The 18496-nt window shown below is 44.4% G+C and overlaps 1 protein-coding gene across 2 annotated transcripts in view; it reads right to left on the reverse strand.

Moving 5' to 3' along the window:
• Nucleotides 1–16579, reverse strand: part of Trmt9b (tRNA methyltransferase 9B (putative)) — a 52022-nt gene extending 35443 nt beyond the window's left edge. Inside the window, exons 1-2 of one of the 2 annotated variants that reach the window (XM_048456594.3) lie at nucleotides 16193–16579; nucleotides 15752–16000 (exon numbers count right to left, since the gene is read on the reverse strand). The gene's annotated coding sequence lies outside the window, so the exon portion shown is untranslated. Of the gene's footprint in view, nucleotides 1–15751 lie in introns of both variants that reach the window. The other variant, XM_087900712.1, reaches the window with a different exon arrangement.
• Nucleotides 16580–18496: the final 1917 nt, after the last annotated feature.

An 18496-nucleotide genomic window follows, 5' to 3' on the forward strand; every position in this document is an offset into this window, starting at 1 on the left:
ATTCCTTAGCAAACACCTTTAATCCCAGCACTGGGAAGGCAGAGACAGACAGATCTCTGGGAGTTCAAGGATAGCCTGGTCTACAGAGGGAATTTCAGGACAAAGATATACAGAGAACCTGTCTCAAAAAGTCAAAAGTTAAAATAAAAATAAAAGATATATAGGTTAAAATAAAGCCACGTAAAGATGGAAAATACACAGAGAATCTTGATACTGTATGCTATTATGCTCTCTTTAAATTGTTTAAATGCTGAGGAAGAAGCAACAGCTGCTAAAAGATATTTGCTTATAAATACTGCAGAATTAATCCAAGATAGGTATTTTGAAAATACCTTGGCTTCAAAATTGAAGTCAAAAGGTATGTTACTTTGGAGAAGAGATTTTGCTTTTGTTTCTACAGCAAACAAGAGGCTCTGGATTTATTCAGAGTTAAGAAAAATCATCTTTGATCAAGGGAGACCACCTAAGAAATCTCCGGTAGAAACAGATGGCCCTATATCAGAGTTCTTCATCCAGAACAGGTTCAAGACTGCTGCCTGAGATGATCAAGACTCACAGGATACTTCAGTCAGGACTTGATTATAACTCTAAATTTTCTTTAGGTCCCCATAAGATTATCAGTGCCCCCAACCAGCTGGAAGTAGCCTGGAATACTACGCCCACATTCCCAAAAAATGGACTATGGATATTTTCCTTTGTTTTTTTTTTTGTTTTTTGTTTTTTTTTTTTTTTTTTTTAAAAAAAAAAGAAGGGGAAGTGGTGCGGGAGAAGTGTCTGTATTCTGTCAATCATGTTTTAAATAAACACTGATTGGCCAGGCAGGAGGTGTAGGTGGGAAAACCAGACAGGGAGTGGAAATGATGCAAAGAGAGCCGGAGAATTCTGGGGAGGAGGAAGTTGATTCCTCCCACTCCTGCCCAGATCACCGAAGCAGCAGGATGTGAGCTGCCCTACTGAAAAAGGTACTGAGCCACATGGCTAACATAGATCAGAAAAATGGGTTAATCAAGATGTGAGAATTAGCTAATAAGTAGCCTGACCTAATGGGCCAATCAGCTTTATAACTTACCGAGTCCTTTGTGTGATTTTTCTCTGGGACTAAACAGCTGGGGGGCCAGGCAGGACAGAAAATCCCCCAACAAACAGGCCCACTCATGTTACACACCTGTGTGCCATGGGGCACATGTGGAGGCCACAAGACAGCTGTGGGGATTCAGCTTTCTCCTTCTATCTTGTGGAACGTGGGGATTGATCTCAGGTTGCAGGACTTGGTCAGCAAGCATCTGTACTGGTTAAGCCATTTAATCCACCCACCCACATATCGCCTTTTAAAAAGCAACTGTGTATTTTTAAGGACTCCTAGCCTGTCAATGGGCAAAATTGGACTTGTACCAATGCTTCAGATCCACTTGCTGAGCTCGGTTCCAGTTCTCATTGGTGTGACAATCATCGTACAATTTATCATACAATGTTCTGAACGTATTACACCACAGTTATCTCTCATCCACTGAGAATATGCCATCTGGCACTTGGTAGATTGATGGTTGTAATTATAGTAGCAAAGTGACGACTTTAACAGAGAAACTGGAAAATCAGGAGGCGTTGCCAGTTTTTAGAGCTACTTTAATTAGAACAGATGCGTTGCTTACACTGCCTCGGTGGGGAAAAGTTAAAAACAATCCAACTGCAGACATCCTAGGACGGTCTGATATTAATAGGAACAAGGCTCCTTTTATGTCATTTTTAACAGAAAAGAATCTCACCACCCTGCCTTTGAATGTCATGGCCTCTGCCCTTCCTGTGGTCGAAGAAGGTTGAGCCTTGTGTGGGAGCTTCAGAGTGAAGCAAGCTTGTCAGCAGGGACTTGTGAGCAGCTTGTGACCAGACCAGAGGTCCCAAGGTCACTGCCTAGCTGAACTGTGGATTCCAACCATGGGACACATAATCCTAAACCTTCAGTGACTTTCTTTTTGTGCTTCTGCCCCACTCTTTATTATTCAACTGATCAAATATGGGGGCCCACAGAAGTGGATCTGTTCTGCCTTGACTGAAGGTCAGAGAGTTCAGGCCTAGTCTTGCTCCTTCAAGGTTATTGACAGGAGATTTGACTTAGGTGTGACTAATATCAAAGATATCTTGACTTAAATTGTGGTTACTTGGTGTTTTGGGTATTAATATGGTAATCATTTTGTTCGTTCCTTGTATCACGATAAAAAAGACTTTTTTTTTCTTCCCCTTTTTTGGACTGGAGTATGTAAAGATCGTAAGAAATAGACAAGGACGGACTCAGGATTCACCGAGTTGCCCTCCCGGTAATATCCTATGTCTCTGTATCTCTTTTGTGTCTCTGTTTCTCTCATCTAACATTTCTAATCCACACATTCCTATCCTGGAACATACGAACCTTTGAGACTGAACCCTGGCAGATGTTGCTCCAAGGTTCGGTTGCAACAAAGACATCGGTGAAGATACTCAGAAAAAAAAATCACTACTCCAGAGGGAAGCAATGGACATAAAATGTGCAAAACATTTATGCTTCTTGATCCAACCTTTCCTGTGCTATTAAAAAAACTTATTTTCATGTCATCCGGAATTTAACTACCTACATTTCCCATGTCCCTGGAGGATGAACAATTGTTGGGTAAAATGATGTTGAAGCCCAGAATCTCTTTGGATTATAGTCTAGCATAATGTAAAAATGGGAAGGAACACCATTAATATAGGATGTCCTTCTTTATATGTGTGGCTTAGCAGAGTAAAGCCAGGTAGGAAATCCAAACAAAGATATATGGAAAGATTAAGTGGAGTAGAGGAGATGCCATGTAGTTGCTGGGGAAGCAAGATGTGAGGTAACAAGCCATGAGCCTCATGGTAAAATATAAACTAATAGAAATGGGCTAATTTATAGTTAGAGCTAGTCAGTAAGAAGCCTGAGCCATTGGCCAAACAATTGTAAGTGATATTAAGTCTCTGAGGGGCTCTTCGGGAATAGGTGGGCAGAGAGAAATCAGTCCAGTGGGACCAGGTGAGACGAGAAAACTCTCCTTCTACACATCATAAAATGTAAGGACTATCGTAATGCACACGGAGAGGCTCAAGCCCCACTTCCATCAGGTGGTTCACTCATCCACACACCAAAAGTGAGCAGCACTCTAGGCACCCACACACTCTTGCGTCTATTATTGTAGTGGTTGGGATGAGAATGATCCCCAGAAGTTCATATGTTTTGAGTATTTGGTCCCCCATCGGAGGAACTGCTTGGGAAGGAATTGGAGGTGTGGTCTTGCTGAAGAAGGTGGATCATTCCCAGGCCAATCCCAGTTAGCTCTCTCCGACTCATGGTTGTACCTCGAGTTGGGAGTTCTCAGCTAGTGCTGTAGCTCCATGCCTGTCGTCTGCCTGCTGCCATGCTCCCCGCCCTGATGTTCACAGCATGGCCCTGCTCCTGTAACGGTAAGGCCCAATAAGCTCTTCCTTCCAGAGGCTGCCTTGTTCACAGCGGGAGAAGAGTAACTAAGATGGCTCTTGGAAGTTAGAAGATGTTGGCGTGTACCATCCGCTGTACCAATCCGGAGCCCTCGCTAAGTAAATACGTGCGGAGCTTGATGTTTACATCAGTGAAAGTGAAGGCTGTCACAATGTTTAATGAGGGAAACAGCTGAGATGGATCTGTTTCAGTACCGAGGCATTATTTATTTTAATGGCATTTAGAGAAAACTTTCGATTTATGCGACATAATTTTATTCTTTCTAAACAGCTGACTAATACCCTTTTTCAACTGGGGACAGACTATGTCAGGGAGGTATAGAGTAGTGACGCTCTCTGTGGCCTTACCTGCTTTGAATAGAGCAATCTTTTAGTTTCTATAAGAATTATCTTCCACCTTGTGGGTGTCAAGAGCTGCAGGATGCTCAAGTATCATAGAACATGACATATTTATCTACCACGCACACACATCTTCCTGCAAGCGATGCACCATACCTTGTATCTAATACAATACAAATGTTCTGCAAATAGTTATCAAATTTTATTGTATAGAGAATAACAGTAAGAAAAAATTATACATTTTTAGAGGGTTTTCTTCCAAATAGTTCTGGTCCCTGACGTGTCGAATCTGTGGATGCAGAACCATGGATAGAAGGGCTGCTTTTTAGTGCCTCTGCAGCCTGCCTTGTCCCCCGGGTTGTGACTTCTCACCCTGTGACTTGTCTCAATAGGCTCCCTCACTCTGTAATTTGCTATGTTTTATCTCCTTTGGGCTTAACATTGATCATATCCGAAGCAAAAGACTCACAGGTACCAGAGGAGTAGGCTTTGGGTAAGTGAACTTGGTGGTACCTACAGTGACTATTTATAGGCTGTATTGGTTCTGGTCTGTGATGAGGAGATGAAGATGCCAGCAGGGGTGGGAGAGAAGGAGGAGAGGAGCTGGCCACACCTGCAACCCTGATAGCCTTCTGCTCTTCAGCTGGGTTCCCTGGCCCAATCCCACCCTCTGGGTTCTCTCTTGGGCAGTGACATTGAGTCCTCTGTAGCTGGGTCTTCCAGTTTGCTCCATTGTCTGAAGCAGCCCACACCTGCTGTGGACCTACGCAAACCTGGGCGGTGTCGTGGGGGGTGTGACTGTTTACATCGTGCAGAGAGGTTTTCAGTTCTGAGTAAGTGCCACGATTATGAATGCGGCACAAAAGTGGGAAATGTGCCCGTTGAAAGGATGCTCTCGTTTGCAGGCAGCTTGCTTTGTATTTTACAAGAGCGTGTTTGACATTTTAAGCCTTCCCATGACAGCAAAGAGTGCTTCTCCTCGCAGCGGGAGTTATTAAGTCGGTGCCCAGAATAAACCAGACTGTTTGGGAAAGTTTCATTTTTTTTTTTTCAGTTTCCATGTTACAGTTTATGACTGGGTTGGTTTCTTCGGAGATAAGCCCAGGTTTCGTGGCACGCTGTTTATAGTTTCAGATTTAAAGCCACAGGCATCGTTTTTAACCTTCAAGGGAAGTCATTATAATCTACTTTTCAAGCAAATAAAAAAAAAACAGGGAAAGAGAGCTCTGGTTCTAAACTTAAACCTTTAAAATAAGACAAAGCACTCCACCCAACACCCCTGAGTCAGAAGAGAAAGGTTTCTCACAAATGGACAGAAAACATCGTGTAGAATATAAATTACAATCTGTTTTGTCTCAGGCTAATTACTTCACTTATTCTCAGGAAAGTGGAATACATGCCATTGACTATACGGCATGTTCACAGTACCAACGAGGTGAGATGCGAAAGCATATTTTCAAAATTAGGGATATGTATCATTTTGGAAAATTCATTAAAAGTAACAGAGACAACCTGGAATGACTTGGTTCTCTCAAAGTTGCAAGGAAAGCTCCATGTTCTATGGAGACCATCAGATCTTTGTTTTACTTAGATTTTTTAAAGACAGGGTTTCTCTGCGCAGTCCTGGCTGTGCGGAAACGCAGTGTGCAAATCAACCTGGCCTCGAACTCACAGAGATCCACCTGCCATTGCCTCCCAAGTGCTGGAGCTAACAACATGCGCCACCGTCACCTGGCTCAGATCTCTGTTTTATGGTCCCTTCAACTTGTAGGAACTGAGACATGACACAGCTTCTTCAGGGGAAATACCAAGTCATAGGCAGCTGAATGCAAAACCAAAGCGGATGCCAGGAGTGAGGTTCGTGTATGCCTAAGAATCCCTCAGCATAGAAAATACGTATCTAGTTTTTAAGGACTGAGCATTGGATTCATGAGTACCCTTTTTACACAGCCATAGCCATGTTTAGATAACAGAAGGCAACTGTTACTCATGCACATCCCTGACTAAGGTAGCTACTACATCATGTTTTCTGTAACTAATGTTTTAGTGACTATTATTAACCCATAATAGAAATCATGTCAAGAAACAACATATAGATGTTTGAAGACAAGATAGATGTCTCCTATCTAAAAGAAATGTTCAATTAATCTTCAATGTCCAACTTGAATTGATAAATCCTAAGACACAGAGCCGTAGGAATTCAAAAGAAAACTTTGAATTAAAATTTTGGTTACGAGCTTGGAAGAAGAAAAATAAAACAGTCAAGAAATGGCTCAGCACTGAAGGACATGTATTGCTCTTTCTGAGGGCCCTGCACTTGCATGATGAATATACAGACAAGTAGGCACATACGCTACACATAAAAAGTTTGTAACCTCACAGATAATTGGCAAAATGCTTCTTGCCTATAGCAGAATCCATAGCAGAGCGTGAAGTCCTTTTTCTTCAGATGTACCTTCACAAAGACCCTCTCCATTCCCGAACTCATTCTCATTCTGACACATACGCTACACATAAACCGGTTGGTTCATCCGCCCTGCGCCAGATAAAATGCCTCGCCATGATGAATAGAAAGGCTTCTGCGTGCACACACTGCTAATACATTTCCAAAAGCCTGCACTTTAACAAGCGGGATAGGCAGGATAGACAGACTACCAAGAATAAGATCGTAAATTACTTTGGCTGAGAGAGAAAAAAAACCCACCACAAACCTTTAGAAGTAAAAAACTCAACATTTTACTCACGTATTTCTACATGTTCTGCATTCTTATGGGTGTGTGTGTGTGTATAGCTTCTTACTGGACTGGTGGAGGATACAACTCTTTCCCCATGTTCTGTAGGAGCCACAATATTCCTTCCTAGCCAAATAAGAGCTCACCCACATTCCTGCTAACTTGGCATAAAGCCTTCAAGTTTTCTGCTTAGAAAGCATTCAGAGAAGCCAATCCAGGCCTGCAGTAGCGTGATGAAGGGGCATTGTGGTAGACAGCTTTGCAGGGGCTTTCATTTTATCTGGGTTCAGGCTTATCAATAAATGGATTCTATGGGCTCTCACCCAAGTGTTTAACTAATATGAAACTGCCCGGCAAGGAGGGATTACTTTGCTTGAGAGCCTGTGAGCATTCTTCTTATCTACTAAAAGCTCAAGGGAAATGGACGCTCCTAAGGTGCTTAGGGATGCCCGCTGAGCACAGGACAGGGCCACTACTCATGCCCTGACACAAAAGTTTGGTCCTAGTCCTTGACATACTGTCCCTGAGACACCTTGAATTAATGCCTCTTGCATGTTGTACTCTAGCATCACCAGAATTTCTGATTGTGGACACCTGCCTTACGAAATGTTCAAACTAAAAGCCTGTATTGGCATGACAGGTCACAACTGATGGACCAGTGTTGGTCCATTACTGTTAACCAATATGTATTACTATTGAAATACTATTCTAGTATTTGCTATTTGTATTGCCCAAATCCAAGTTTGGTCAGATGCATACTGCTGTGTATCCACTGGAGCAGTGCCATGAAATGTTGCACAGCCCCAAAATTTCCTAAGAGCCTCCTGTTTGTCTCTTCCCTGGACCCCTGACCCTGGGGCAACCCCGATCCTTTATTGTACTGTCTGAAGTTTTGCTTTCCCAGAATGTCAGTTAGTGGAACCGTAGCATACTTACCCTTCCCAGACTAGCTTCTTTCACTTAGCAATAGCCATCTAAGGTTTATCCATGTCTTTTTAAATACCAGCTAATGTTTCATTGTATGGACATATCACAATTTGTATATTCATTCGCCTAAGAACATCTTAGCTGCTTCCAATTGTTAGTAATTATGAAAGTTAGTTGTAGGTATATGGTCATGCACACCTAAAATCTTAATCTTGTGCCACGATTAGTCTTGGTCACTCCAGATTTGATGACAAAGTCTTCATTTATGTTACTTTCCCCAGAACGGTCATCCATAGTGTTCCATTGGCTCTCAAAGGTGTCCGGGCTTAGACCGTAAGTCACAGGGACTATTTCTACATCTAGTGCTACAATATTTAGTTACATGGACCATTGTACTATCATCTTTTTGTTGGCAAATGTCTATACCTGCATTTTCTTGAATTACTATGACAATAGATTTGATGTCTAGTGAAGCCTTAGAGAGTCTGATCATTTTAAACTGATTTTTATTGCGTTCTGAACATATCTGAGTATCAAAAGCAGCCTTCCTTTTTTTAGGAAATTATTATTTTCAACACTAAAACTACTCAATGTTGAATAGAGTTTTTGGTACAATTCCTTTAGGTTAAAAGAAGTAGATGAAAAAAAAAAGGTAGGGGCTTAAAGAAGCAGCTTTGAAGTCAAGAGCACTGGCTGCTCTTCCAGAGGACCTCAGTTCAATTCCCAGCGCCCACACTGGGCAGCACAAACCCACCTATAACTCCAGCTTGGGAGGATCCAACTCCTCCTTCTGGCCTCTGAGGACACACCACACACATGTCCACTCAATCCCATACAAATAAAAGAATAAATACATGGCCCTGGACTTCTGTCAGTGTGCTTACTCCTCAAATGCCTTTTTATTACCAAGAAAATTAGTCTGTGAAGTCAGAAATATTGTTTCCATTTATCTATCTTCCACCTCACCACGAGCAAATGCAACACCATCTCAGTGAGAAAGCCACTGCCCTCCATGCTTAAGGGAAACATACTGTATTAGTCGCTTTCCTTGTCTTTTCTCAACTACCATGGCCAGGAGGCACAGTGGGGAAGGAGTCGTGAGGAAGGCATGGATGTAGGAGCGGGAGACATTTTGACTGCAGCCAGGAAGCCAAGAAACATGAATGCTAGTGCTTAGCTCACGTTTCTCTTGTCTTCAGTCCAGAACCACAGCCCATTGGTGGTGCCCACATTCAGGGTGGGGCATCTCTCTTCAGCTAAACCTTTCACGAAACACCTACCTCCACATACCCAGAGGTGTGTTTCCACGGTGACTGTAAATCCAGGCAAGCTGACCGTTGAGATAAACCACACATGCTATCTTAACACCGCTACCATCTGCACCATAGACAGGAGTCGCTCGAGGGTGTAGCCATGTAACTTAGCACTCGGCACCAGTTTTAGTACAAAAACTTCTCAATATCTGCTTCTTGGGTCAGTGGACAAATATAAAATTAAATGCTAGTCTTGCTTGGTTCTTCTCAAATTCTTTAATTTGAGGAGCGAGGAACCCACACACTCTCATTACTCACTACCACCCTTTCAAATCAGCAACTCAATGACCTGACCAGGAAGAGTCACATTGGGATGACTTTTATCATTTACATGTAGATACACATTCACACAATATAATACTTAACAAATAAAAGACACTTTTGATTTTCTTTCATTACTTTTTATATTTTTATGTCTATGAGTATTTGCACACATATGTGTATATAGGAGTATATGTTCATATATATACAAGTTATATACTCATATAAGTCATGAGTCTATATGAGTATATACGGATGTAAACTATGTATGTAACTGGTGCCCACGGAGACTGGTGGGCATCCTGGCACTGGAGTTACAGAACATTGTGAGCTGTGCTGTGGGTTCTAGGAATGAGACTGGTCTTCACAAGGGTAGAAACTGCTCTTGCTGAGTGGTCTTATCAGCCCCATTTTGACTATCAGTCCACAACAGCAGCTTGGTAAACAACGCTACCTCCAAGTACACTCCACGTGTTTGGCCCTGGCAAGAACAATGTCACCTTTACAGACCAGAGAAAGGGAAGCACAGAGCTCTTCCCCCAGTGTTTACTCCACTGTGAATTAAAGAGGAGAGCTGGGGGAAGGAAGAGAAGCTGGAACCAGGGAGGTCATTTGTGCGTCGCTACAACAGTATCTCCTTCTCTCCTTTGTAATTAATCAACTCATATCAGAGTCAAACAACGCCACACAAGAGACTATGAAATAAGCGGGTTTCACAGACAGCAGCTTGGTGACAACTTGGGACAGAAGACCTGGGGGGATTACATAGGACAGAGCACGGTTTGGTTTGGCTGTGTTCATTTCTGATGGTGAGAGGCAGAGTGGCTGACTTATCAGTGCCATCACTACAGCTGAAGAATATAGTCACATGACAGTATGGTTTACCCAGGTGATATTTATTATTCTGCATTTAGATGCTTTCATCAATTAATAGGGGAGATAATGGAATGGTTCTCATCTTTTGAGACGTAAGAGTCAATTCGAGAAAATATATGTAACAGACTAACAAATTCACCATGCTCTTCCATTTTTTTTTCAGGTCTTCCTTCCTTTCCCAACTTTTAGGCAAAGTGAAGATGATTTTCCTCAATAATCAAGACTATTGCTGGAAGCCCAGTGCAATTTCTGCGTGCAAACAAGCTCACAATTTACTAACAGAAGAGAGGCGATTTTCAAAAAAAATCGAATCTGACAAATGCGGGGCTTAAAAGAAGTGATTGGAGTGAATTCAAGCACATTTTTATTTTGCTATCCAAGAAACAAGTCATTTATATATTTTTCAGCTTTAGAAAGAACACTGTGACTGCCGCAGAGGAAAGAAAGAGGCGGCAAAACCCAGGTTCGTGGGTGATTCATCTAATGAAAGAAGCAGCCAGCCAGATACTATTTCTGAATGGCCTCTGCTCTTCCTTTGTTTTGTGGGTCATGGAATGAGTATCGCTAGCTGAAGCTTTGGTGGGGAAGATCATTGTAGAAATCATGTTCCTGGAACATGAGAGGTAGCTTAGTCTGGAGTATCTGCTCAGCAAGCATGAAGACTTGAGTTGCCCAGAACTCAGGTGAGAAGCTGGGCATCAGGGCTTGGGCCTGCCATCCCAGCATTGGTCAGGACAAGCAATGGTGGGCAAGACAAGCAGATCCCTCAAGCCCAGCCACCAGTCAGTATAGCCGAACTGGTGAGCTTCGGGTTCAGAGAGAGGCTGTCTCAAAACAATGAAGGTGTAGAACCATCAAGGGAAGATATCCAATACCGGCCTCTAACTCCTACACACTCACACTTCTACACTAGGAAGTACCTAGACCAAGCACACGTCATAAAAACTTACAGTCACAGGTAAAAATTCATTTTCGTCATCCAAACCAAAGAATATTTCATGTTTAGATGTATAAGGACAGGTGTAGTAAGAATTACTTAATGCCCTTCCCCCTAGAAATCTCAAACCTCTACACCTACAATATCCATCTGTTTGAAATGGTCCTGGGCTACCAACTACTTTATTTTTTATTTTCTTTCACAAAATATAATCCAAAGTCAATCTTTGCCTACTTTGAATTGAGTACTCGGTCTCTGGAAACTTTATTTTAGACACATCTAAACTCAACTCTTATTCCTAAATTCTTCAAGTGTTCCTTCCATCTCTGGTGAGTCTAGAAATCTGTAGACTACATTTCCCACAGTCCTTTGAAGGGGGGGGGCAACAAGAGATTAGGTTCTTCCAGAGAGAATGCTTGGAGAAGGAAGCAAAAAGTGTTCAGGAATGATGCTGGCTGGCCTGCTTTTGCTGCTGATACAGTGTTTCCTCCCTTTGTTCCCGGGGTTAAGAGTGTAGGGCTTCCTCTAATTATTGGAACATGGAAAAATCACACATTGTGAAGTCAGCATCTCTGCTAGGGGCTGCGGAGTCTCAGGATTCCGACAGTGGCCATGAAGGTGGTGGCCCTAGGGCCACATCAGTCCAGCTGCTTGGCAGGTCTCTTATGGACCTCACAAGCAGTCTCCTCTTTGTTCAGCAGCAGCTTTGCATCTAGCTTTCTGGTGCACACTTCATTCCCACACCACTCCCCCTTCTGCTTTGGAGAAGCTGTGACAATTTTCTGCTTGTCACAAGAAAGGGAGCATCCGGTACACCTAGGGCAGGAAGTGCTTTGGGGGCCAAACAAAAGGGGAAAGGTTGTGCCCTTCTGGCACACAGTTGTGTGACAGAGAACAAAGTCACAAGTCAGACCGGAACTATGTACACGAAGCGACGGAATTAAAGTCAAAATGTAATTTAAAAAGCTGAGGCGTTACCAAGGACACCCGTGGAATGACAAGGAGAGAGGGGGAAGACAGAAATAATAAATCCACCCATATGCAGAAGACGACCAACTATAAGTCCTTCAAATGACCTTGAGAAGATCTACCCATCGGAGAGAAGGTTTTCATGTTACTACTCTGCCCTTTCCTTGAGCGACCAGAGCCTTCTGCAGGAGATTTCGAAATGAATCATGCCCTACACTCCAGATTCAACCTGGATGCTGGTGTGACGGACAGACATAGACAATGCAGACATTTTAAACCAGACTCTGTTAATCTTTAAGAAATTAAAGGCAGATTCATCTAAACCTCGTTTAGGGTGGGGCAGAGGGTCTGGGGGTAGACAAAGGGCCTTGCATGTGAAAACCCCTGCGGTTGACTCCTGGTTTACACATCCACCTCCCAACACAAAGCGCTGGTGAATGAATTACGATAAATACTGTTTCATTTCAGATTAGCTTTAAAAGTTGCAAATCCCCTGTTGTCATTTAATAGTGTATGTAACCCGAGTAAAACAACCCCAAGGCAAGACATCCACATACCAAGCATTTCTACTAAGACTATATAAAAGAAAAAATATCTTCTCCCAGGCCAGTCCTACTGCTCCTGACTCCTTCACACAGCTCCTGTCAGACACACCTGAGCTCTGGGTAGTTCTCCCAGCCCCCTGGTTTTTGGGCTCAGTTTCCTCTCAATGCTCTTCCTTCAAATAGTTTCTGTAAGCAGCATTTCAGACCTGCAGGTTAAATTCCTTCTGCAGGTTAAATTCCCCATTTCTGCCTTCACCCGTTTTCAGTTTCTATGCCTAATATCACATACGGATCCCTTGTGAGTTTCATTTAGCTGGTGGTTCTGAAGGCAGGAAGTTCAAGAGTGAATATTCACTTCTAGTTAACAATGAAATAAAGCTTCTGTGGTGGTTTGGAGAATGGCCCCCAAAAGGAATGGCACTATTAGGAGGTGTGGCTTTGTTGAAGTAGGTGTGATCGTTTTGGAGGAAATACATCACTATGGGGGTGGGCTTTGAGGTTTCTTTTGCCCAAGCTTCCTTCAGTATGACAGACTATTTCCTGCTGCCTGCAAGGTATAGGACTCTCAGCTACTTCTCCAGCACCATCTCTGCCTGCAGGCCATGCTCCCTGCCGTGATGACAATGGACTGAACCTCTGAACTGAAGCAAGCCATTACAATTAAATGTTTTCTTTTGTAAGAGTTGACCTGGTCATGGTGTCTCTTCACAGCAATAGAAACCCTAAGATGCCCTCTGTGCAACTTCAAGGGGGTATCACTACATCAGTCAATACACCCAGTTCATTTTCTTCCTCTTCTATCCAGTCTCTCTCTCTCTCTCTCTCTCTCTCTCTCTCTCTTTCCTCTCTCTCTCTTTCTCTCTCTCTCTCTCTCTCTCTCTCTCTCTCTGAGTATGCATGCATGTATATGCATGTGTGCCTGCATGTGTGTGTGTGTGTACGCACATGTGCGCACATAGATGCCTACAGAGATGAGCAGGAGATGTCCAATCCCTTGGAGCTGGAGTTACAGGCATTTATGAGCTGTCTGATGTGCGTCCTGGGATCTGAACTCTTGGGCAGCCGAGAGAGCAGTAAGTGCTATTACTGTAGAGTCCTCTCCAGCGCCTCTATCCCCTCTTTATAACTACCCGCTGTGTGCTAACAGGAGACTGTGCATTTTACCACCATTATTCCCTCCATTCCCCACAACCACCTTCGGAGGAATCATTACGCCCACTTCACATATGAGCTGGGCTTCACTTTAGAAGACCTAGTTAAATTGCAAAATGTTTTCCCTGGGTGGCTGGAAGTTTCTTTGCTATAGGAGTTCCCCCAGATTGACATTTTTGTCAATGACATTTGCCTCCTCTGAGCAGCTCTTATCAAAGGTTCTTAAGCAAAATTCTCCCTCTGGCTACCTAGAGAAGTGAGTTACAAAACCCAAGGGGCCCTCAACTGGCCACTTAGAATCACTGTCCTTTCTGTGCTCCCAGGGACCAAATTATCTCAGAGTTGAACTCAGGTCAGCTTGATTCCCTCCAGCCTCTGTCAGCTTCCCTGTTTTCTCTACACTTTTGTGCCACTGCTTTTAGGACAGTCTTTATTCATCTATAAGAGAAAACCGAAGATCACTGACAACCCCGTTGCAACAATTCACTCTGCCTGGGGCTAATTTCAATGACATCTTTTGTTCGAATCCTGCTTAAAATTTCGTGGCGGAATGTCACGTGAACTTTTCTCTCAACATCCGATGCTGTGTATGGGTGGACAGTGGTGGCACATGCCTTTAATTCCAGCACTAGGGAGGCAGATCCAGGTGGATATCTGTGAGTTCAAGGCCAACCTGGTCTACAGAGCAGTTCCAGGACAGGCTCCCAAGCTACTGAGAAGCCCTGTCTCAAAAAAGAAAAACAAACAAACAAAAAGATGCTGTGTATAGCCAACAGGTCTGCTTGTGGCTTGTTCAAGGTAGTGACAAATCCTTCATAGTCAGAAGCATCAAGCTTTGAAGGGCCATTCTTAAAGAAGCATAAACACCCCTATCCTTCAGAACTACGCCCAGTTAGCACTCTTTACAGTCCTCTCAAACGTCAGTAACAAACAAACAAAATGAAAAAAAAAAATAGAGGCTTAAGTTTTCCGGAGAACCCAGTGCCACCTGGCCCCTACATTTAGTATCAGGTTAAGTTCTTAACTACGCAGACCAAGCACTTTCAATGCGCCATCCTTTCGGTAAATAAAAAATTACTAACATGCCCGAGGTACCTTTGTACCTTAGCTATACTAAGACACACGTCAAAGGACAAACTCTTTCCAAAGAGCATCATTACCCTAATCAGATCTTTCGAGAAGTAGCATTTCTTTGGAATAAAGAAAGGTGCCTGTAGGGAGAGCTCTCTTTACAAACGTGCCCAAAGGCATCGATTGTTCTCCAGAATGACAGTTCTCCAGAACGAATGGCTTCCTGGTGATGAAATGCTTTTCAACTTGTCCATCTCCTGATACCACAACCAGTCAGTCAGGGATGGCGCTTGGACAAGAGTAGCAGGCTCATCTCCCCAGTGATCTTCATCTCCAGACACCCTCCCCCAACTGACTCTAAGGCACCAGACACCAGAGCTGTTAACACTGCCCTAGTGGTCAGGCAGAGATACTGATCTCTGGAAATCCCACAACTTTCCCTTCGCTAAGCCTCGATACGAATAATCGCTCCTTTTCCAGGAAGCAGAAAGATAGCTCAATGGGCCGTGTGAATAATAGTGCTTTTAGCTGGGAAATAAAGTGTTAAATGCCCATCCTCACTAGTCTAATTGGCCATAACCTTAATCTCCCAAGGATACGCATCTCTTCTAGTCTTTTCCTGCACGAAATTTACGAAGTGCATTGAAAAGATTTCATGCACAGCAGCTAAGACACAAAGAAAGGCTTGATTGGAAGTTGTTTAAAACCTTGCCTCTTTCTGCCTGTTATTTACCTCAAAGAGCCCAAGCTAATGCAAAAAGGCACACACCGAAGGCAAGGATTCTTATACGAATCCCGTCATTCTATTTTGACTTTCCTTCCAATACATTGTATTTTCATCCTCAGCTTTGGAAACTTTCAGGTTGCGAGTTAACTCAGTTCCCGCCTCCTGCTGGGTAGAAAATCATTTCCCTAGTCACGGCTTTTAAAGGGAAAGCTACACGTGCGCCCAGGAACACGAATTCATCTTCACCTTTAAGCTTCCGAGCCTGTCCCCTTGGGCTCTGAGCACCGAATTATCCGCCCTGCCATCGGAAACACACGCTGCAAGGCAGGCTGGTCTGTTTTGGTCACGTCTCAAGTTTGCAAGGTAAATAGGTTCTCCACGGCAACCGGGATGGCCGAGGAAGACCAGGAACTCACCCAGGCGTGCAGATCCCCGGCGCGTGGGCAGTCTGCCACGACCCCAGTCCCTAGGGAAGCAGAGCGGCCGCAACTAGGGCAGCGGAGACGCGAGTTGCCGTGGAGCTGTGCAGAATAATGTCAGCGCCGGGTCGGGGGCGGTCTCTGCCCGGGATCCTAGCCCGAGGCTCGGCCGAGCGCTGGCTTGGAGCTCTTCAGCATCACAGCTGGGACTGTCCAGAACGCAACTTACACACGTCGGCCTAGAAGCTGAGAGAATAAAAGGAAGAGGAGTGGTGGAGAGAGGGGGGGTAAAGGGGGACAGGGTAAGCGGGAGCGCGCAGGACGGGAGCGCGGCTCCGTAGAGAAGTTGGAATGCATCCGCGAGGCCGCGCGCCCCAGGCTCGCACGGGAACCTCCTGCCCAGCTGCTGGGCTTGGGAGCCAGAGTGACAGCCCTCACCTATCCCTTGGCTGGGACCTCAAGCCCGCGGTGCCTGGGAGTCGGCTCGGTGCAGCGCGGAGGCGCGGCAGAGCCCCAGGCAGTGTGGCCGTGCTGTCCTGGTCCCCTGCAGTCGCCGCGCCCGCGCCCGGACGTTCCAGGGGAGTGAGGCTAGGATCGGGATGACCTTCCTGCCCCTCGCCTCGCTCTTCTCCAGTCTCTGTTCCTAAGCAGGAGAGACGCAGGGCAGGGCGGGCACACCTGGCCGGCCCCAAGCGCAGCTCAGTACCTGTGGTGACTGACACTCACGTGACCCTGAGCGCTTCTCTTCCCTTTTGATCTTGAACACACAGTAACGGGAATATCAGCTAGGTGCCTGGGCACAAGGACTGACTCAGACTCAGAATCGGAGGGATCGAGTCCAGGCTGTCTCCGCACAGGTTCTGGGTCATTAAAAAGGCATGGTTAATCTTTTCAATGTCTTACCAAAAACGAATAGGTCAAAAGCAGCATGGGTAAAAGTGTAGGGTGGAATTTAGAAGCGTCATAGATCATCGTTTCTGCAATAATAGTGTTTATTGCTTTCAGTATCAGCCAATAATCTTCAAGCCCCGTTAGGAAACAATACAGTCACCTGCACGGGTCTATCTATGTACTTAAAAAAAATTCTTGTTCCCCAAATCGAAGCCCAGCACATTCAGCATTGCCATTGGATAAGAATCTAATGTTCTTGAGTTGCTGTTCTGCTATGGATATTTGTGAGAACTCAGCTATGGTCTCCCCAAAATGTGCATTTATAGTTCCGCTGGGAGGGCTGCTGGAAATCATATAGTTTAATTCCGGAATAGTGTTCCAGCATTCAGTCTACTGCAGTGGTGCAGGGACAACTTCTGTTTAGATTTCTATTGCAATGTCAAGAATAACAAACAACAGTCTCCCACTCCCATTGCAAAGGGATGAGAAGAACCACCAGCCCCTTTCCTGTTTTCTTGAACTCGGTGCCAGCAGGAATGACACTCACCTCTGGTTTGCTCATTTTTCTTCCATTCAAGAAATCTGTGGTGAACAGAATGCATCTTAGGTACTGTTGTATCCCGGGCCTCATCTAACTGTGAATGGAACGCACATTTCAGTAGTATATTGCTTGGTACATGGCAGAGAGCTAATAAAAATCGTATCACGAGAGGGAGATAAACAGGAAGGGATAAACGGGAAAGTGACCTGGTTTAAATTCCATAAGAAACACGAGGGAAATAATTATAGGTGAAGTGACGAGGGCAGGCAACCTGGCGGCCAGGGCAGGTGCACCGTTTTGATAGTGTGAGAAGCCAGGCAGTGGTGGTGCACACCTTTAATCCCAGCACTTAGGGAGGCAGAGGCAAGTGGATCTCTGTGAGTTCGAGGCCAGCCTGGTCTACAGAGTGAGTTCCGGGAAAGCCAGAGATACACAGAGAAATCCTGTCTTAAAAGAAACCCAGAAAATAAAAGAGTTTGGAGAGATGATAGTAGCAGAAGTTCTTATCCTTGTATAGGGAATGGGCTTCTACAAGGGGACAGAAGGTCAGGACTAATGTAGAATGAATGTAGACAACAATTTCACATGCCGGTGTGCAGAGACCGGCAGAAGAGAATCTCTGCAAGGTTTGGAGCTCATTGACACTGCACCATTGTATAATCAGCAACTGTTTGGGCCACACTCATGACTATTTTGGGACCCTTGTGGATTCTAGGTGGTCATTCCTGCAATTCTATGTGATTTGAGTTACCAGTCCCTTGTCTGGAAGCAGGGAGAAAAGTGCATCATTGTAGCTGAGGCCAGGATAACAGGCATTTACTTCCCGGTCATGAGCAATCAGGATGATACCTATGGAAATGGAATGAATATTTGTATACTAGGGAAACATAGGTGAGTTTAAACACAAACAGCTTACATGCTTTTGTATACGAGAATTCCACAGCTCAGCAAAAAGAGAGGAGAGACAAAATAGGGCTGTCTAAACACTGACCGCTGTTGGTGCTGGGTGGGGACTTGGGGGGGGGCTGTATCATTACCTCATTGTTTGCGATACTTGACACTTTTCATAAAAAAAAATCTAATGAGTCCTTGCTCTGGGGTAGTCATAACCAGTCACATGAGATTTCCCGGGTTTGATTATTAGGATGGAGAATCGATATGTAAAAAGAGAAACGAGGTGCCCATGAGATAGCTTGGAGGGTAATGGAATTTACTACCAAGTACTGTTCAGCTGAGGTCAATGCCCAGGACCCACGTGGTGTAAGGAGAGGACTAATTTCCAAAAGTTATCCTAGCCCTCTCATGTGCTG

Source organism: Myodes glareolus, chromosome 23, assembly GCF_982192425.1.
Source record: "Myodes glareolus chromosome 23, mMyoGla1.1, whole genome shotgun sequence".
In the NCBI taxonomy this organism is placed as follows: Eukaryota; Metazoa; Chordata; class Mammalia; order Rodentia; family Cricetidae; genus Myodes; species Myodes glareolus.